A 20000-nucleotide genomic window follows, 5' to 3' on the forward strand; every position below is an offset into this window, starting at 1 on the left:
TCCTGGTCCCCCCTCCCACCATTTCTACTGGCTCATCTAGTCTCTGGGAGACTAGGTGCTTCTCCTCCTCCTGAGGGCAGACAAGGCAGATGAGGTAGAGGACTGGATTCCACAGATAGGCACCAGCTTTAGGGATAGCCCTCACCCCGATTGTTCAGGACCCACCTGAGGACCTGAGGAAATGGCCAAGCAATAACTGGCTCAACAAGAGACTCATCCCGTGGGCAAGCCCCAATCCCTGACACTGTTTCTTTTTCATTTAATTTTATTTTATTTTTCGCTTATTCACTTTACATCCGCTCACTGCTCCTCTCCTACATTCCCCCTCATTCCTGCTCCCCTTCTCCTCTGAGAAGGGTGGCTGGTATGGGTATCCCCCACCCTGGTACTTCAAGTCTCTGTAAGGCTAGGTACTTCCTTTCCCACTGAGGCCAGACGAGGCAGCCCAGCTGGAAGAATATATCGAATGTACAGGTAACAGCTTTTGGGAAAGCCCTGCTCCCGTGGTTTGGGACACACATGAAGACCAAGCTGCACATCTGCTTATGTGCGGGGAGGCCTAGGTCCAGCCCCTGTGTGTTCTTTGGTTGGTGGTTCAGACTCTGAGAGCCCCAATGGTCCAGATTAGTTGATTCCATAAGAGTCTCCAAACTCCATTCACTGTTTGGCTGTGGGTTTCTACATCTGTCTGAGACAGAGTCGGTTGGAGAGTGGAGCCTCTCAGAGGACAACATGCTCCAGTTTGCAAGCATAGCAAAGTATCATTAATAGTGTCCAGGATTAGGGGGTTGGGGATTTAGCTCAGTGGTAGAGCGCTTGCCTAGCAAGCTCAAGGCCCTGGGTTCGGTCCCCAGCTCCGAAAAAAAAAAAAAAAAAAGAAAAGAAAACAAATAGTGTCCAGGATTGGTGCTTACCCATGGGATGGAGCTCAAGTTAGACCAGTTATTGCTTAACCATTTCCTCAGCATCTGCTTCATACCCCGTGTCTGCAATTCTTGAAGACAGGATAAAATTTGGGTTGAACGTTTTGTGGGCGGGTTTGTATCTCTACTACTCCACTGGTAATAGGAAGTGGCCTCTTCAGGTTCCACATCCCCAGTGTTGTGAGTCACAGTTAGGGTTATCCCCACTGATTCTTGGGCACCTTCATTATCCCAGATCTCTGTCTCGTCCTAGAGACGCCCCTCACTTTCTCATTCTAGCACTTGCAGATTTCCATTAATTTCCGGCCACCTGGCCATCCCTTCTGTTCTTCCTCAATCCTGATCCTCATTCCCCCATTTCCCCCATCCCCTCCCTCCATTTGTCTCTTATAACTATTTTATTCTTTTTTTCTAAGTGAGATTCAAGATTCCTCACTTTACAGCAGAGTTTACTCTCCAAGGAGGAAGGGAGAAAGAACGGCCATACACGCCTGTAATCCCACGAACTGAGGTCCCTCGTAGCCTTCTGAAGGACGCGGAAGACACTGGTTTGTCGCATGTTGAGCATGAGATGGTAGAATTAGTCCATGTTGTACATAGAGCCTCGCTGTCAGCCCTGGGAGGTTTTTGCAGGTAAACAAAGTGTCTTAGTCAGAGTCTCTATTCCTGTACAAACATCACGACCAAGAAGCAAGCTGGGGAGGAAAGGGTTTAATCAGCTTACACTTCCACATTGCTGTTTTATCACCAAAGGAAGTCAGGACTGGAACTCAAGCAGGGCAGGAAGCAGGAGCTGATGCAGAGGCCATGGAGGGATGTTACTGGCTTGCTCCCCCTGGCTTGCTCAGTTTGCTCTCTTATAGAACCCAAGACCACCAGCCCAGGGATGGCACCACCCACAATGGGCTGGGTCCTCCCGCCTTGATCACTAATTGAGAAAATGCCTTACAGCTGGGTCTCATGAAGGCATTTCCCCAACTGAGGCTCCTTTTTCTGTGATAACTCCAGCTTGTGTCAAGTTGACACACAAAACCAGCCAGTACACAAAGGTTCCCTAAAACAAAGGGTTTTCAGAACAAACCAGCAGCTGCTGCTCACATTTTAACTACATGAAAAGGGTGTTATCTACACCCAAACATACCAAGGAGCCAACTGTGGTTTTAGTGGCTTTGTGGTGCACTAGAAACTAGACCCAGAGTGTCTTGCTGGCAAGTCATGTGTCTTCAAGCGCTAGACCCATGCTCCCTTACGTTTATTCCTATTTGGACATAGAATCTCCCTCTTTTTTTTTTCCCAACCATTTTCTTTTATTGATACACAAAACTCAGGATGGCTTAACGTTTGCAGCAACCAACCTGCATCAGCCTCCCAAATGCTGTAACAATGGGTTTTAGCCACCATGCCCAGGTTAACCACTCTAAAATGAGCCACTTGTGGGATGGAGAGATCACTCATAGCTTCCAGAGGTCCTGAGTTCAATTCAAAGCAACTACATGATGGCTCACAGCCATCTGTAATGGGATCTGATGCCCTCTTCTGGTGTGTCTGAAGACAGCTACAAGTGCACTCACATACATAAAATAAACTTTAACCTTAAAAAAAAAAATGAGTCACTTTCCTGGAGAGATGGCTCAGAGGTTAAAAGCACTTGTGGCTTTAGCAGATGACTGAGGTTTAGTTCCTTGCATCTATATGGTGGTTCACACTCACCTTCAACTCCAGCGCCAAAGGTCCAACACTCTCTTCTTACCTCTGAAGTCACTACATGCACATGATGCACAAACATATATAGAAGTGAACAATCCAATCACATAAAATTAAAATTAATTAAAAGTAAACTAAATATGTCATTTATAGATTTGTAATATTGCAAAGTTATCCCCCTCGCTATAGTCTCCAAATTTCCTACTTTTGTTTGGTTTGGGAATTTTCTAGTTTCTTTCATCTTTCTTGTTTTAGGTATATAACAAGTTAACCTCAAAATTCATTTTTTAAAAAAAGAGCTCAGAGGTTAAGAGCACTGGCTGCTCTTCCAGGGGGGCTGGAATTCAATGTCCAGAAGCCACATTGTGGCTTATAACCATCTATAATGAAATCTGGTGCCCTCTTATAGCATGCAGGCATACATGCAGACAACACTGTATACATAATTAATTAATTTTTTTTTAATCTTCCTTCCTTAGTTCCCTAAAGGCTGTGATTACAGTTGTCAAATAAATATTTTTAATCACTCCAAAGATCCCACCCACCCCATTGTGCAGTTGCTACATGTCTTCTTGTTCTCCCAACCCATCTATCAAGGAACATCTGCATACATGAGTGTATCCATCCATACACTGGGCCACTAAAGTTCCATGTCCTAACCAGTTGCACAACTGTCACATCAGAATGAAATATTATTTCAGCCATAAAGTTCAATAGCTTAAAGACAGATGCTCAGCAAAAGAAATCAGTATATGAAGGTCATGAAAGCAGGTGAGTGGCTCTATTCTATTTTTATGTGGAGAGGGGGCCACACAGAGATGACGTGCTCACACGCTACAGCACCGAAGCCTGTCCTTTTCTTCCTAGGGTTCGAACTCAGGTTATCAGTCACCTTTATCAACTGAGATATCTTCCTGAGACCATTGTAGACAACATTTAATAGCTGGGAGCCAGTGATCAGGGGAACCTGCTCATCAGTGTGGCTGATGGAACTCTTTGCAAGCCTTTGCTCCACGGGGTCCTGGTTTCTGTGTTTTATCACATTCCAGCAGTCTCCATCTTTTCAGTGTGTATATGTGTGTGTGATATTTTAGAATGGTGTGTGTGTGTGTGTGTGTGTGTGTGTGTGTTTGTGGTAATTTTGAGGCAAATATGTGTGTGCGTGTGTATGTGTGTGTATGTGTGTGTGTGTGTCTGTGTGTGTGTTTGTGGTAATTTTGAGGCAAATGTGTGTGTGTGTGTGTGTTTGTGGTAATTTTGAGGCAAAATATGTGTGTGTGTGTGTGTGTGTGTGTGTGTGTGTGTGTGTGTGTGTGTGTGTGTGTGTGTGTGTGTGTGTTGTGACAGGGTCTTACTATGCAGTCCTGGCTTCTCTGGATCTCACCGCGTAGACCTGGCTGACATCTAGTCACAGGTAATCCTCCTGATCCTACCTCCTGAGGGCCGGAGCTGGTATAAAAGGCGTGCTCCACCACACCTACTTAATTTTTCTTAGTTAATAGAGGAATTTGAATGTCAGGCTTGAGGCAAGGCATTCAGCTCGTTTACTATCAGCTCCATTGAGGGCTGATCTTGGAGGTCTGCAGCTCAGGACTAGTAATCTGGCCTCCACACCTAGTCATCTGCAGCTCAGGACTAGTACTCTGGCCTCCACACCTAGTCCTCTCATCTAAAACAAGAGCCAGGTGTGGTTACAGATGCCTTTACTCTGCAGCACTTGTGGTGCTGAAGCTGGAGTATCTCTATGAGTTCTAGGCAAGCTTGATCTATATAGGGAGCTCCAGGCTGGCCAAGGCATCATAAGGAAAGCCTGCCTTGTTAATTAACAAGTTCATAGGGGTTGGGGATTTAGCTCAGTGGTAGAGCGCTTGCCTAGGAAGTGCAAGGCCCTGGTTCGTCCCCAGCTCCGAAAAAAAAAAGAAAAAAAAAAAAAAAAAAAATTAACAAGTTCATGCATTTATTCATTAATCCATTAATCCATTAATCCATCACTACCTTTCTTGACTTGGATTTCTTATTGGTTTCTTCCTTCTTTTTTTCTTTCTTTTCTATCTTTGTTAAATAAAAAAATTAGGGTCCTTAGTAGCCTGCTTCACTTTGAACTCTGTAAGTACTGACATTGAACTCATCATCATCTGTCACTTCCTTTTAAAAGGTTGGGATCATTATCACCCAACCTCTTGGGTTGTTTTGTTTTGAGTTTTTGAAGTTGTTGTTGTTGTTGATGATGATGGTGGTGGTGGTGGTGGTGATGATGATGGTGGTGGTGGTGGTGGTGGTGGTGGTGGTGGTGATGATGGTGGTGGTGGTGGTGGTGGTGGTGGTTTAAGTTTAGTTTAGTTTTGTTTTTAATAAGGTTGCCTGTAACCCAGATAGGTACTAAACCTGCATTGTGGCCTAGAAAGACTTTGACCCTTTACCCTCCAGAGGTTACCTGTGTGTATAAACCACCCCATCAGACTCATACTTGGAATGTGGGATGTTAGTTTCTACAATTAAGCTCAGTTACTTAAATCACTGTTGTTTCCTAACTTGGCAATGCTCTGGCTACTCTGGATGGATATAGCCTATAATAGTATCAAAGAGCTAACACCAACCTAGATGAAAACCATACAAGGAGACCAAGTGTGGTGCTTACTAAGGACTTGTGGACTTTTTAGAAGTGATTTGGCAAAGTCATTTAATTTTCTTTTCTTGAGACACGGTCTTACTATGTAGCCCTGGACTTACCTAGAATATGCTATGTTGATTAAACTGTCCTCAAATTCAGAGTGATCCTCCTCCTGCCTCTGCCTCTGGAACGCTGGAATTAATGACATGTACCACTGTGCCCATCTTTTAAACTTTTTTAAAAATGTATTTATTTTATATTATGTATAAGAATGTTTGCCTACATGATATATATATATATATATATATATATATATATATATATATATATCACTTCTCTGCCGGATAGCCACAGAAGTCAGAACAGAACATCAGAAGAGGACATCTAAGACTGGAAGTATGGGTGGCTTTAAGCCACCTTGTGGGTGCTAGGACCTGAACCCATGTCCGTGGCAAGAGCAGCAAGTGTTCTTAATCACTGAGCCATCTCTCTGGTCTCTTAAACATTTTTGCTGTTGTTAAAGTGTTGTTGGAAAAGGGGGACTAAAAGATCTTCTATGTGATGGTGCTGGAAACTGTTTTTACTAGTTTCCTTAATTATAAAATGGCAATTATAAAATTGAATGTATTAAAACAGAATACACAGGTGCTGAGAATTATGCCAGGCAAATCCTACAGGAAGATACAGAAATCAGCTCCAGGCCACCTAAGAATTAGACTTTATTACTCACAGTAAAATTGATACTAATAACACTACAAGGATCAAGTCTTTTTTTTTTTTTTTTTTTTTTTTTGGTTCTTTTTTTTGGAGCTGGGGACCGAACCCAGGGCCTTGCGCTTCCTAGGCAAGTGCTCTACCACTGAACTAAATCCCCAACCCCAAGTATCATGTCTTAAAAACGTTTATAAAGATTTTTTCTTCTTTATTGTATGTATGTGAGTACACTCCACCTCTCATCACACACAACACAAGAAGGCATCAGATCCCATAAGAGATGGTTGTGAGCTGCCATGTGGTTGCTGGAATTGAACTCAGGACCTCTGGAAGAGGAGCCAGTGCTCTTAACCGATGAGCCATCTCTACCACCCTGTCTTGAGAACTTGTAGGTTCTGAAATGCCCAGACTTACATTCCAGAAAATTTAAGTTGGGGGAGATCTCTGAAATGTGTGATTTTCTTTGTTTTGGTTGTTGCTTTTGTTTTTGTTTTTTTTTTTTTTTTTTTTTCCGGAGCTGGGGACCCGAACCCAGGGCCTTGCGCTTCCTAGGCAAGCGCTCTAACCACTGAGCTAAATCCCCAACCCCGCTTTTGTTTTTTAATACAGGGTTTCTCTGTGTAGCCCTGACTGTCCTGGATCTCCCTCTGTAGACCAGACTAACCTCAAACTCAGAGATCTACCTGCCTCTGGCTCCAGAGTGCTGGCATTAAAGGCGTGCACCACTACACCTGACTTGAATTAGGTATTTTAACAAAACCCACACAACTGGAGTTTACAGCCTCATGAGACATGGCCCTATGCCTGTTTCTCCATCCAGTCACTGCAGCCAAATGATCAGGAGTAGGATGGGATTCAGCTGGAAGATTTACCATGCAAAATGCCCCAAGTTTAATCCCTAGCCCTACATAATCCATAGTTCACACCTGAAATCCCAGCACTAGGGAGAAGGTAGGAGGCTCAGGGTTTCAAAGTCACCCTCAACTTCGATGTGAGTTTGAGACCAATCTGGGCTACAGGAAACCCAGTCTCAACATGAAGAGCAACAAATACAAGCTAGATAGGATGCACATGCTCACACAAAATAAATAAATAACTGAAATCTAGTAGGGCCTCAGAGGATGGATCTATGGATAAAGATGTTACTGCCAAGTACGACAGCCTGAATTTGATACCTCAGGATCCACATAATACAAGTGAAGAACTGACTCCCACAAACTGTCCTCTGACCTTTACAAGTGCACAAAATACATTTAGAAAGAATCTTTTTGTTATTTTGGTTTTATTTTTAGAACTGAGGACAGGGGTTGGGAATTTAGCTCAGTGGTAGCAAGGCCCTGGGTTGGGTCCCCAGCTCAAAAAAAAAAAAAAAAAAAAAAAAAAAACTGAGGACAGAACCCAGGGCCTTGAGCTTGCTAGGCAAACAATCTAATTAAGAGCTGGAAAGATGGTTCAATAATTACGAGTCCCAACCACTCTTTTAGAATACTGTTTCCAATTCTTAGAATTCACATCACGGCTAACAACTACACCTGCAGTTCCAAGGGGATCTGATGCCCATTCTGGCTTGCAAATGTACTGCATACACTGTACTGCATAGGCATGCAGGCAGGCAAAAGATCCAGGATGGCGAAGGGATCAGCACTGCACAAGCCCTTTGGGTGGTTGACCTCTTCCACAGACCTTCAAATGTCCATCGACCTCAACAACCTTACAATGACTTCACCTAAACTGCTAACCTCGAAACTTTGAGTCTATTCCAAAATGGTTCTTCTGAGAGATTTGGTAACTGGTTCAAAGGCTGAAAGCAGAGGAACCAAGGTCAATGTGTCCCTGAGGTTGTGCAATGTTACAATTTTTACTATTGTGTGTATACATGCCACAGTACTCATATGGATACCAAAGGACAATTTTGAGAAGTTAACCCTACCACCTGTACCTGAGTTGGTTGCCCCACCTACTCCTGAGGTTTATAGGCGGGTAATCCACAGTCAAGGTCGACAGTCAAGGTCCAAGATTGATCTCTCTGGTCAACAAAGCAATAGATAATTGTTGAGGTCAGTGGATGTTAAGGGGGTCTCCAGTTGAGGTCAACCAGTTGAATGACTTGTGCAGTGACGTGACACCTGACTTCTCCATCATGTATACATTTTTTTTCCCCAAAACAACTGGGCACTGGAGAAACTGCTCAGTAACTAATAGCACAGGCTGCTATTCCAGAGGATAGTTCGTAGTCTCAGCACCCACCTGGTACTTTGTAACCCTCGCCTATGAGCTATCACACTGAACCAGATTCCGAACATTAACAATATTTACAAGAGATCCCAACCATTACTGGTTCACACTTAGTGAAGCTCAATGAACACAGATGGCATCAGCCTCAAATGATTGGGTAGGATTGATGACAGTGACATCAGGGAGCCCATGCTACCAATCCTCCATGTCTTCTTCATTGCCAAAAATGGTCAAGGGAAACCATTGGATCCCTTGGAAGAGGAATTACAGACAGTTGCACATCACCATATGCAGGCTGGGAATCAAATCCTATCCTCTGGGAAAGAACAGCTAGTACATAACTGATGGATCATCTCTCCAGCCTCCAGTTGTCTTTTGTTGTTGTGGTGGTGGTGGTGGTTGTCTTTTGTTGTTGTTGTTAGAATGCATGCATGATGGAGGGCTCGTCTCATAGCACTCATGTGGAGATAGAAGCCAAAGGACAACTGTTGATTCTCTCCCTCCACTCTTATGTGTGGACCTCCATTTAGATATATAAATTGGCTGCCAGGCATTCCAAATAAGGGCTTTTATCTGCAGAGCCATCCCAGTCACCCCAATAGGGCACTGATGAGAGATTCTGGAGATCGTATCGCAGTAAGAGGAAGACTAAGAAGGAAAGGAAGTTACTGTGGGTGTGGTTGAACAAGGATCTACTTAAGGCACATACCCGTCAGTCAATCGTATGTCCTTACTTGCAGTACCTGGGAGCAGCTATGGTCAGGATGTCAGATACTCAGGTCCTTCCTAAAGGTAAGCCGGACGAAGGGGTGATGCCTATGTACAAAATGGAGTCAGAATCAATTTGCAACTCAGACGGACACTTCGTTGTTGATGGGATCTTTATGGATACACATCCATATATGGAGACCAAGTTCTGTCTTAGATTGAGCTTTTTTTTTTTTTTTTTATCTTTTGCCTTTCAGGGGAGGGGTCGTTTTGGTTTTTGGTTTTCAAGACAGAGATACTCCATGAAACAGGACTGATTTCCTAAAACTCATTAGTAGATCAGGCTAGAAACAAACCCATTTGGACGGACCTGCCTTTGTCTCTCAAGTGTTAGGATTCAAGGTGTGAACCATCATGCCTGGCATCCTTTACTGTTCATATTTATTTAGTGTGTGTGTGTGTGTGTGTGTGCTGTCAAAGGGACCTTGGTGTGCATGTGGCTATCAGATTAGGTGGAATAATTTATCTCCTACCCTACAGGTCCAGGGATTTGAACTCAGATAATTTAGCATGACTGCTGTTACCTTTACTTACTATCTTTCTGGATTTTTCTCTATGGATTTCCTTTGGGCTTAACATTCTAGTTAACCTGCTTTGGTTCATAAGAAAGACAGAGGAGAGAATGTCATTTTTTTTTCTTCTTCATTAATTTCAGAGGGGTTTATGCACTCAGATACCTTCCAGTTCTGGTTGATTTGTCAATTTTGTTCTTACTTCTCCAATATAACTTATAATTGAACCACTGACATACAGAAATGTTATAGAGGGGCTGTAGAGACGATACAGTACTTAAGAAAACTAGATGCTGGGGCTGGAGAGACGGCTCAGTGGTTAAGAGCACCGACTGCTCTTCCAGAGGTCCTGAGTTCAAATCCCAGCAACCACATGGTGGCTCACAACCATCTGTAATGGGATCCGACGCCCTCTTCTGGTGTGTCTAAAGACAGCTACAATGTACTCATATACAAAATAAATAAACCTTAAAAAAAAAAAAAGAAAAAAGAAAAGAAAAGAAAACTAGATGCTCTTCCAGGAGACCTGGTTACTAACACCAAGATGGTTTGGCACAGCCATCTGTGACTTATCCCAGGAGTGTCTGGCATCAATCTGACCTTTGTGAGCACCATATTGACACGGTACACAGGTAGAGAGAGATGCAGGCAAAACACCTCTGGAGTCAAAAATATTTTTTAAAGAAAGATTACTAGGTTGACTAATTAGCCGAGTTAACTGTAGGGTCTCCTGTAAATTCTGTAGATTTTGCCAGTAGGAAAGTCACCAACTACAAATAGCCCGACCACTGCAGAACTTGCCATCAGTTTCCTTTGCTTGATAACAGCATGAGTGCAACATTTTATCACCTTTCCTTTATCTGTTGTGTTTGTGTGCGGGCATGGGGAGGCACCCGTGTGGGAATCATAGGACAACCTTTGTGAGACCTCTCCCTCCACCTTGTGGGTGATGGTCAACAGAATTGAAATTCAAGCTTAGCAACAATCACATTTACCCACTGACACCTCAATTGCTCTCCTGCAGTTTTGACAGAGTTTCCCAAAAGAGTACAGTGCTACTTTATCTGCCCATCAACTAACTTGTGAACAGACTTCACCTCAGATTTTGGCATTTATGGGAAAGCTGATATACAACCAATTACACCCACTTCCCCCTCCCATGGATACACAGGTTAGAGTACAATAGTACTATCATAGCTGAGTCGTGTGCCTATTACCCCAGTACTCTGAATGGCAGCAAGAAGATCTTGTAGTTGCAGATAACCTACATCTTAATGAACAGTTCTTTCTACTATTAGTCTCTGTACAAACACATACACACCGCAGGGTAAGGAAGTGCTTCAGAGTTTTACATATTGTGATGGATTATAGGTGTTTGGCTTAGGGAATGATAGTGTTAAGAGGTGTAGCCTTGATGGAATAAGTATGTCTCCTTGGGCATGGGCTTAATCCCAGCTGCCTGGAAGTTGTCGGCGCCAGCACCGACACAGTACCGAGAATCGGGCGAAAGCCTACGGGATGAAAGAAACACACATACACACACACAGGTTATCGTGTCAAGCCAGGAGAGGAAGAGAGAGAGAGAGAGAGAGAGAGAGAGAGAGAGAGAGAGAGAGCAGAAGGAAGAGTGAGAGTGAGGAAGAAGAGTGAGAGTGAGGAGGAATAGTGAGAGACTCCTGTAGCTTTATTCACCACTTATATACCCAAGTCTCCAGGTAGAAAATAACTGGGAAGTACAGTGGGAAACCCTGGCTCGTGACTAACTGGCTCGTCACGCAGGCAGCAGTGCACAGAGGGTCGGAGCGCAGGCCGTGGTGGGACGGGACACACTGACTGTAGCAACGCCAGAATTTCTGTGATGACAAAAGATGAGGGGGAATCCTCCGTCTTCCTCCAAGGGCACAGGAATGACTCCAGGAACCCGAACCACGAGAGCTGAATCTTCATGCTCCCAGGATCAGCAAGTCTCACCAGACACTCAGGCAGCTGGCACACTCCTGTAGCATCCTATAGAAAAAACACAAAGATTCCCTCTTCCCCATATAAAATACCTGGACAGGATCATGCCAATATGTGGGTCTTTCTATTTCACCTAGGCAGAAGTATGCCTAGTTGTAGGGTGCCATAAACTTTGGCATCCAAATTTTAAAATTGAAATAAAAGGAACATTATTTAGCGTACAGGGATAGGAAGTCAATATTCTGATAGCAGCCTTCAGATGAAGATGTAGAAGTCTCACCACTTCTAGCACAATGTCTGCCTGGTTGCTGCCATGTTCTCACCGGGATGATAATGGACTGAACCTCTGAACCTGACTTGTCTTGGTCATGGTGTCTGTTCATAGCAGTAAAACCCTAACTAATACAGAAGTTGGTACCAGAGAATGGGGTATTGCTGTGATAGGCTTGACCATGCTTTTGTTAGGAAGAATGTGGATTTTGAGACTTTATGTTTGGGATTGGGGATTTAGCTCAGTGGTAGAGCCCTTGCCTAGCAAGCACAAGGCCCTGTGTTCAGTCCTCAGCTCTGAAAAAAAAAAAGAGACTTTATATTTGGAAAGCAGTAGAATGCATTAAATGGGGTTTGATGGTCTATCCTAGTTGGAATATGGAAGACTTTGTTACTGAGAATTATTTGAAATGGGCAGACTTGGTCCAAAAGATTTCAATTGAGAATTTCAATATGTGGCCTAGAGACTATTTTTGTGATTTTTTTCGGGGGAAAATATGGCTACTTTTCCCCTTGTCTGAAAGTCTGTCTGAGGTGAAGGAGAAGAAACTCAAGTTAATTGCACTGAAAAAGAAAGTCTCAGAAACACCCATCTTTGACTTTCTTCTCTGATTAAGTCTCATGAAGGGAATTGAAAACAACAGTAGCAAGCTGAGAAAAGAAAAATATAGAAGATAGGGGTCTCGTATTAAAGGGGCAGCAGGAAGTGAAATGGTGCTGAATCCTGTGTTCAAAGACATGAAATTGAATTAAGGGAATAGTCACTCTGGGGCAAGCTCCCACTCAGCTAAGTTTAAGTTCAGGCAAAGTAGTACAATCTTTTAATCACAGGGGGCAAAGACAAGCCGATCTCTGAGTTCACGGCCAACCTGGTACAGAGCAAGTTCTAGGTGAAAACTTAAATCAGACTTGGGGACCACACCTTTAATTCACGTGCTTAGGAGTCAAGCATGCAGATCTCTGAATAATCTAAAGAGCGGTGAAGGGGCTGAAAGTAGAAAGCTGGTGATAATGTAATAGAAATGGCAGGGAGCAAGAAGGGGCAATGGTCAAGCCCCAACAAGCAGCAGAACTCAACAGCTTTAGCCATGTGTCTCTGGCTTTATTTTTTTTATTTTTGGATATTTTATCATTTTTATATTTCGAATGGTATCTCCCTTCCCTTTCCCCTCTGTAAACCTACCCCCTACCCCCTATTTCTTTGAGGTTGCTCCCCCCACCCACCCACTCCCACCTCATTGCATCCCCTACTCATTGCATCAAATATGCACTAGAGCGTCTGGTTGATTGATATTGTTGTCATTGGATATGGTTTCTACATGTTCTCTCTCCCATTTGTTGGGTATTTTAACTAATGTCATCCCCATTGGGTCCTCAGAGCCTCTTGCTTTCCTGGCATCTGGGACTTTCTGGTGGCTTCCCCTGGTTCCCCATCCTCCATTGCTATACACACCCCCATTTTCCCCTCCCATTCCTATATATCACTATTTACATGAGATGTGTGGCTTTATTTCTGAATATTAAATTCTATTTGATTGGTCTACCTGTCTCTGTACCAATAACATGCTGTTTTTATCACTATTCTTCTTCTTCTTCTTCTTCTTCTTCTTCTCCTCCTCCTCCTCCTCCTCCTCCTCCTCCTCCTCCTCCTTCCTCCTCCTCTCCTCCTCCTCTTCTTCCTCCTCCTCCCCCCTCCCCCCCCCCCTCCCCCTCTCCCCCCTCCCTCCTCCCTTTCCTCCCCTCCTTCTTCTTCTTCTTCTTCTTCTTCTCCGCCTCCTCCTCCCCTCCTCCTCCTTCTTCTTTTTCTTCTTCTTCTTCTTCTTCTTCTTCTTCTTCTTCTTCTTCTTCTTCTTCTTCTTCTTCTTCTTCTTCTTCCTCCTCCTCCCCCTCCTCCTCCTCCTCCCTTCTTCTTCTTCTTCTCCTTCTCTCCTCCTCCCCCCCCCCCCCCCCCTCCTCCTCCTCCTCCTCCCCCCTCCTCCCCCTCCTCCTCCTCCCCCTCCTCCTCCTCCCCCTTCTCCTCCTCCTTCTCCTTCTTCTTTCTTCTTCTTCCTTCTCCTTCTCCTCCTCCTCCTCCTCCTCCTCCTCCTCCTCCTCCTCTTCTTCTTCCTCTTCTCCTCCTCCTCCTCCTCTTCTTCTTCTTCTTCTTCTTCTTCTTCTTCTTCTTCTTCTTCTTCTTCTTCTTCTTCTTTTGTCTTCTCAAGATAGGGATTCTTGTAGTCCTGGCTACATTGAACTTTCTCTCTCTCTCTCTCTCTCTCTCTCTCTCTCTCTCTCTCTCTCTCCTAGGCAGATCTCCCTCTGCCTACCAAGTGCTGAAATTAAAGGTGTGCACAACTACACCACAGCAAAGATCTAACCTCTAAATCATAGCCAAAACAAACAAAGAGAGAACCACTTACTTAGATCCCAGTACTAGAAGAGAATGAGATGGAAAGATCAGCCTGAGCTGTACAAGGGCCCTTTTCATCTCCTGAAGCAGGAGACTCACTGCGTAGCCCTTGGCTGAACTAGAACTTGTTATGCCTACCTCAAAGTCAGAGATCTACCTCTGCCTTCTGAGAGTACTGGAATTAAAGGTGATGCTACCTTTTAAGCACAAATTATAATAAAATATTTAGGATGGTGTAAAAGAATTAAGAATCAAGGCTGGTCTTGGTTCCATAGAAAGTTGAAGGAAAACCTTCAACTTGACTAAGCGAGACCATTTCTCAAAAATAAGGGGGGAAGGGAGAGACACACAAATCTCTGCAAGTTCAAGGACAGCCTGGTTTACATAGTAAAACCCTGTATCAATAACTAAGTAAGTAAATAAGAAATAAATAGATAAGTAAGTGTGGGATGATGTCACAGGTGAGGCAGGTACAAGGTAGAATGAGGCCTGTCATTGGACGAGAAGAAAAGATGGGCGGGAGAAAAATTTGAGGGAAGGGGAGGAGACTGGGATGGAAAGGAGGTCAGAGGGAAGATGGAGAGAGAACATGGAGCCTGATGTTAAGATTCCACACTGTACCTTTACAGGTTGTTAGGAATGTTCTTGAGGGATGGATGTGTACAGGGCTTTGTATGTTTAGGTGGGCAATTTTATCTTATCAAATGGATCAGAGATTATTGTGTTGTGTGTTCCTTCATGTGGAGAATTGAATTTGGGAGAGTGTGTGGGCTGCCACGGAATTGGGATGTGTGCTTCTGGCAAGATATCTACCAGATATCTTGGGGCATTGTGGTGCTGGATGTAGCCGGGGTAAAAGACAGCATGTTACTTTTTATATTTTTACAACAACAAATAAGTATTTAAATAAATGACAGATTGAAAGTCTATTCTTGGTTTCTTTCTATCTTTCAAGGTGAGACCCCAAAGTGTCTACAAAGGAGTCGAACTACATTCACTGGGAAACAAGTGGAGACACTGAGGCTTTTCTTTGACCAGAACCCATACCCAAGCAGTGATCTCAGAAAGAAATTAGCATCACAAATGAAGATAAAACCCATAGCAATACAGGTTGGCTGGCAGTGCTCCTTTCCCATCAATCTCCCTAAGATTCCTCCCTAACTCTCCTAAACTCAGGGCCCTGACAATCATTGGGGGTGGGGGGGGACTTACCAACCATTCCAATCTCAACTTTCAAAAATCCTGGCTTTCCAATCCACATCCTGTGATCCTCTGTCCAGATCCCAGCCACAAGAATAGGCCAGTCTTTATAAATTAAAAACAAAAAAAGCAAGAAAGATGCTTTGTGAGTAAATACTGCAGGAGAGCAGGTGTGAGTGGTATGTAAACAAGGAGAAATATTAGCTTTTCCTCACTTCTTTTGTTTCTTTTTGGATCTCACTTTGAAGCCCAGACTGACTATTCAACTTCTCAAATGATGAAATGATGTGATTACAGGCATATGCCATTCTTCCTAGACTCCCCTCTTACAAATATAAAGAAACATAATTTTCACATTGCAAATAGGGTGGCTGGGCATACAGTTCAGTCACCAAAGTGCTTGCGTGAAGATCTGGGTTCTATCTCTAGAACTCTATAAACCTGGTAGAGTGGAAAAGGCAACACATTAAGGAAATGTTAGAGAACTAAGGGTTCACAGCCACCCTCTGCTATATGGAAAGTTAGAGTTCAGCCTGGGCTACATGAGACCTTGTGGCTACTTACAGAATCCAAGGACATCTCCTTCCCCACCCCAACTCTGTGTGTGTGTGTGTGTGTGTGTGTGTGTGTGTGTGTGTGTGTGTGTGGCGAGAGAGAGAGAGAGAGAGAGAGAGAGAGAGAGAGAGAGAGAGAGAGAGAGAAACTAAATGAAGACAACATCATCCCGAGTCTTCCTCTATGGCCTTCTACCTTGTTTCCTTGAGACAGTATCTCACTGAACCTGAAGCTCACCTTTTTTTGTTTGTTTGTTTAAAATGGGGAATCCCTATGTAACCACCCTACCTGGTGTGTAGACCAGGCAGCCCTCCCATTCACAGAGATAGGGTTTTGAACTTACAGAGATCCACTTGACTCTGCCTCCTGATTGTTGTGATTAAAGGCGTGTGCCACCACACCTGGCCCTTCAACAATTCCTGCTTTCTGACTCCTAACCCTCCTTTGTCCCCACTGTTGCAGTATAATTTTTAAAAAAAAAAAAAATCGTTTCTTTTATCCTGCACTAGTGTTGGCACTGAAGGGCCACATGGCATCTGTGGGCTATTTTCATCTCAGTCAACAAAGCATCTCACCCACTAAGCTCCATCCCATATCACACTGCCGATGGCTACTCTCTGAGCCCTGCAACAATCTCTCTACCCATCTAGTGGCCAAGGCAGGTTGCCACCATGTCAGACATGTACATCCCAATTCCATGGCGGCCCAGTGTGTCCCGCCATCACATACTCTTGAACTCAATTAAATCGCCACAGGAAAGAACACACAACAACCTCTGATACAATTGATAAGATATAATTGCCCACCTAGATAAAATATCGTTTGCTCATCTAGACACACAAAATCCTGAACATATACATCCCTTAAGAATAGTCATAACAACCTGTAAATATACAGAGAGAAATCTTTTTTTTTCTTTTTTTTCGGAGCTGGGGACCAGGGCCTTACGCTTGGTAGGCAAGCGCTCTACCACTGAGCTAAATCCCCAACCCCCAGAGAGAAATCTTAACATCCACCTCCATGTTCTCTCAGCTGCTCTTCTCCTCTCCTCCGGTCTCCTCCTCTTTCAAACTTTTCTCCCACCCATGCTTCCTTCTCATCCAATGACAGGCCTTGTTCCATCCTATACCTGCCTTTACCTGCATAATGACATCAACCTACACCCACAACCTCTGGTTTCTGATTGTGGTGTAAAATATACATACGGGGTGTGAGTGTCAGAGGTGCAGGACTAGTTGTTCCCAACCTAGTCTCTATAGCACTGAACAACAAAATAACAAGCTTATAAAATCAATCTCCACTCATCAACCTCCTGGCTCCCTTTTCCACTTAGATTTGGTTCAAGAACCAACGAGCAAAATGCAAGAAAGTCAAACATGACAGTCAAAAGGAACAAGGGCAGCAGCAGTCACCTCAAGTCCAAGAGCAACACCAGAAGCCGCCTCAAGTCCAAGAGCAACAACAGAAGCCACCTCAAGTCCAAGAGCAACAACAGAAGTCACCTCAAGACCAACTTCAGCAGTTATTTCAACTCCAACACCAGCAATCACCTCAAGTCCAGCAGCAACACCAGCAGTTACTTCAAGTCCCACTTAAGCAGGCATTTCAAGTCCAACTTCAGCAGCTATGTCAATCCCAATACTGGCACTCACCTGAACTCCAACACCAGCAGTTACCTCAAGTCCAATACCATCAGTCACCTCACCTACAACACCAGCAGTCACCTCAACTACAACACCAGCAGTCACCCCAACTACAACACCAGCAGTCACCTCAACTACAACACCAGCAGTCACCTCAACTACAACACCAGCAGTCACCTCAACTACAACACCAGCAGTCACCTCAACTACAACACCAGCAGTCACCTCAACTACAACACCAGCGGTCACCTCAACTACAACACCAGCGGTCACCTCAACTACAACACCAGCAGTCAGTCACCTCAACTACAACACCAGCAGTCACCTCAACTACAACACCAGCAGTCACCTCAACTACAACACCAGCAGTCACCTCAACTACAACACCAGCAGTCACCTCAACTACAACACCAGCAGTCACCTCAACTACAACACCAGCAGTCACCTCAACTTCAATACCATAAATCACCTCAACTCCAAAACCAGCAGTCATTTCATGCCAAAGTCAATCCCGGTCCATCCCAGAGTGAGACGAATATACCATCAGGGTCTCTTACCAGCAGCTTTCCTGTGGTCCAAATTTATACCAACCAGGAGATACCCTCATTCCAACTCAGCTTGTGCCCTGATCTTAAGGACTCCAAATATCCCCCTGGTGGCCATAAAATCGTCCATTTTGGTTGTTGCCAGGACCCTGCCATATACTGGCTCCAACCTATCTTCAAGTCTCCAAACCAACTCTCTGGCTTCCCATTCCCTCGTATTGCCTCACCTACACAAAGGAAAAACAAGCTAAAAACGTTAATGACAAATCATCGAGTATATTCTTAAATGTATTCTTTTTTATTATTTATTTCATGTATATGAGTACACTGTAACTGTCTTCAGACACACTAGAAGAGGGCATCGGATCCCATTACAGATGGTTGTGACCACCGTGTGGTTGCTGGGAATTGAACTCAGGACCTCTGGAAGAGCAGTCGGTGCTCTTAACCACTGAGCCATCGCTTCAGCCCCGAATTCAATTCCTCTTGCCAACACCTCCAGAATGTTGAGATTATTGGTGTTGTTCCAAAACACACATATTCCTTTGTTGTTGTTTTCAATAGTGCTGGATGTTGAACCTAGAATGTCTTGAATGCTATGGGTGATTGACAATTAATCAACAAAGCAGGACTCACAGCAACACAAGCGAGCGACCTGAACACCCAAGGCTGAGGCAGGAGTCACAGTGTGCTCTTTTAGAAAAAAGAAGGCCAGGATATATGTTTTGGTAGAAGTATGATATGGTGAGGTGGGGAGGGGGTGCCTCTTCAGGTAGAATAAAGTTAAGTACATTACCTATTCCAAAGAGTGAAATTCCTCTCCTGTTCCCTGGGATTGGGACTCCCCTCACTCCAACCACCAAGACCTAAGGGTTTCAAATGTACACCTAAGAAAAAATTTTCCTCTCAAACATGCTTTACTTTATCTCTACTGTGTGTGTGTGTGTGTGTGTGTGTGTGTGTGTGTGTGTGTGTGTGTTTCAGCATCTTGCCAAGTCCAAGCATTTGCTCAAAATCTATATCCAGGGCTCCTGTTGACTCTCACAGACACAGATGCTTGTACTGGACCTGCTCCTACCTACAGATGGCTCCATAGACTCTGGACAGCAAGGAAATAGCCAACTCTCCTAAGACTGGCCCAACATCCTCATTCCCATTCTCTTAGGTTTCCCAGACATATCACCCCAAAGTCAGCAGGAAGTAGCTAAAGATCATGACAACCCTATTCCTGCTCCACCATCACCTATTTCTAGTTTGTACTATTTTTTTTTTCTTTTCTTTTTTTCGGAGCTGGGGACTGAACCCAGGGCCTTGTGCTTGCTAGGCAAGCGCTCTACCACTGAGCTAAATCCCCAACCCCTTAGTTTGTACTATTTTTAATTAAACCAAAACGGACGAATGTTAGCATTCCTTCTAGGCTCCAACCCGAAGTTACCTGACAATAACCAGGAATGCCTGGCTTACTATAAAAGGGATTGTTTGCCTCCTCCTCTCTCTCTTACATTCTCTGCCCCTTTTCCCTCTGACCCTTTCTCCTCTCTATCCTTCCTCCGCCCTCCTGTGACTCCACCCATTCCTGTGTTCCTCTCTCTCTCTCTCTCTCTCTCTCTCTCTCTCTCTGCTTGCCTGCCTGCCTTCTCTGTCTCTACTCCTCCCCAACTCCCCTTTCAATGCCCTAAGTAAACTATATTCTATACTAAATCCATCGTTATATGGCTGGTACCCCAGGGGGAAGGGATGCCTCAACATGGATACTCAGAGGTACCCTCTCACCTCCATACCTAGCTCTATCAAACCTACTCTTAGCTCCTTTTTTTTTTAAATAAAACAACACGCAGGCTAGCCTGGGCTACGTAGTGAGGACTGTGTCAAAAAACAAAATGAGGTGCTGGAGAGATGACTCAGCAGTTAAGAGCATTTGCTACCTATTTAAGAACTTGGTTGGGGGGATGGAGCGATGGCTCAGTGGTTA

This window comes from Rattus rattus, chromosome 2 (genome assembly GCF_011064425.1).
Source record: "Rattus rattus isolate New Zealand chromosome 2, Rrattus_CSIRO_v1, whole genome shotgun sequence".
Classification (NCBI taxonomy): Eukaryota; Metazoa; Chordata; class Mammalia; order Rodentia; family Muridae; genus Rattus; species Rattus rattus.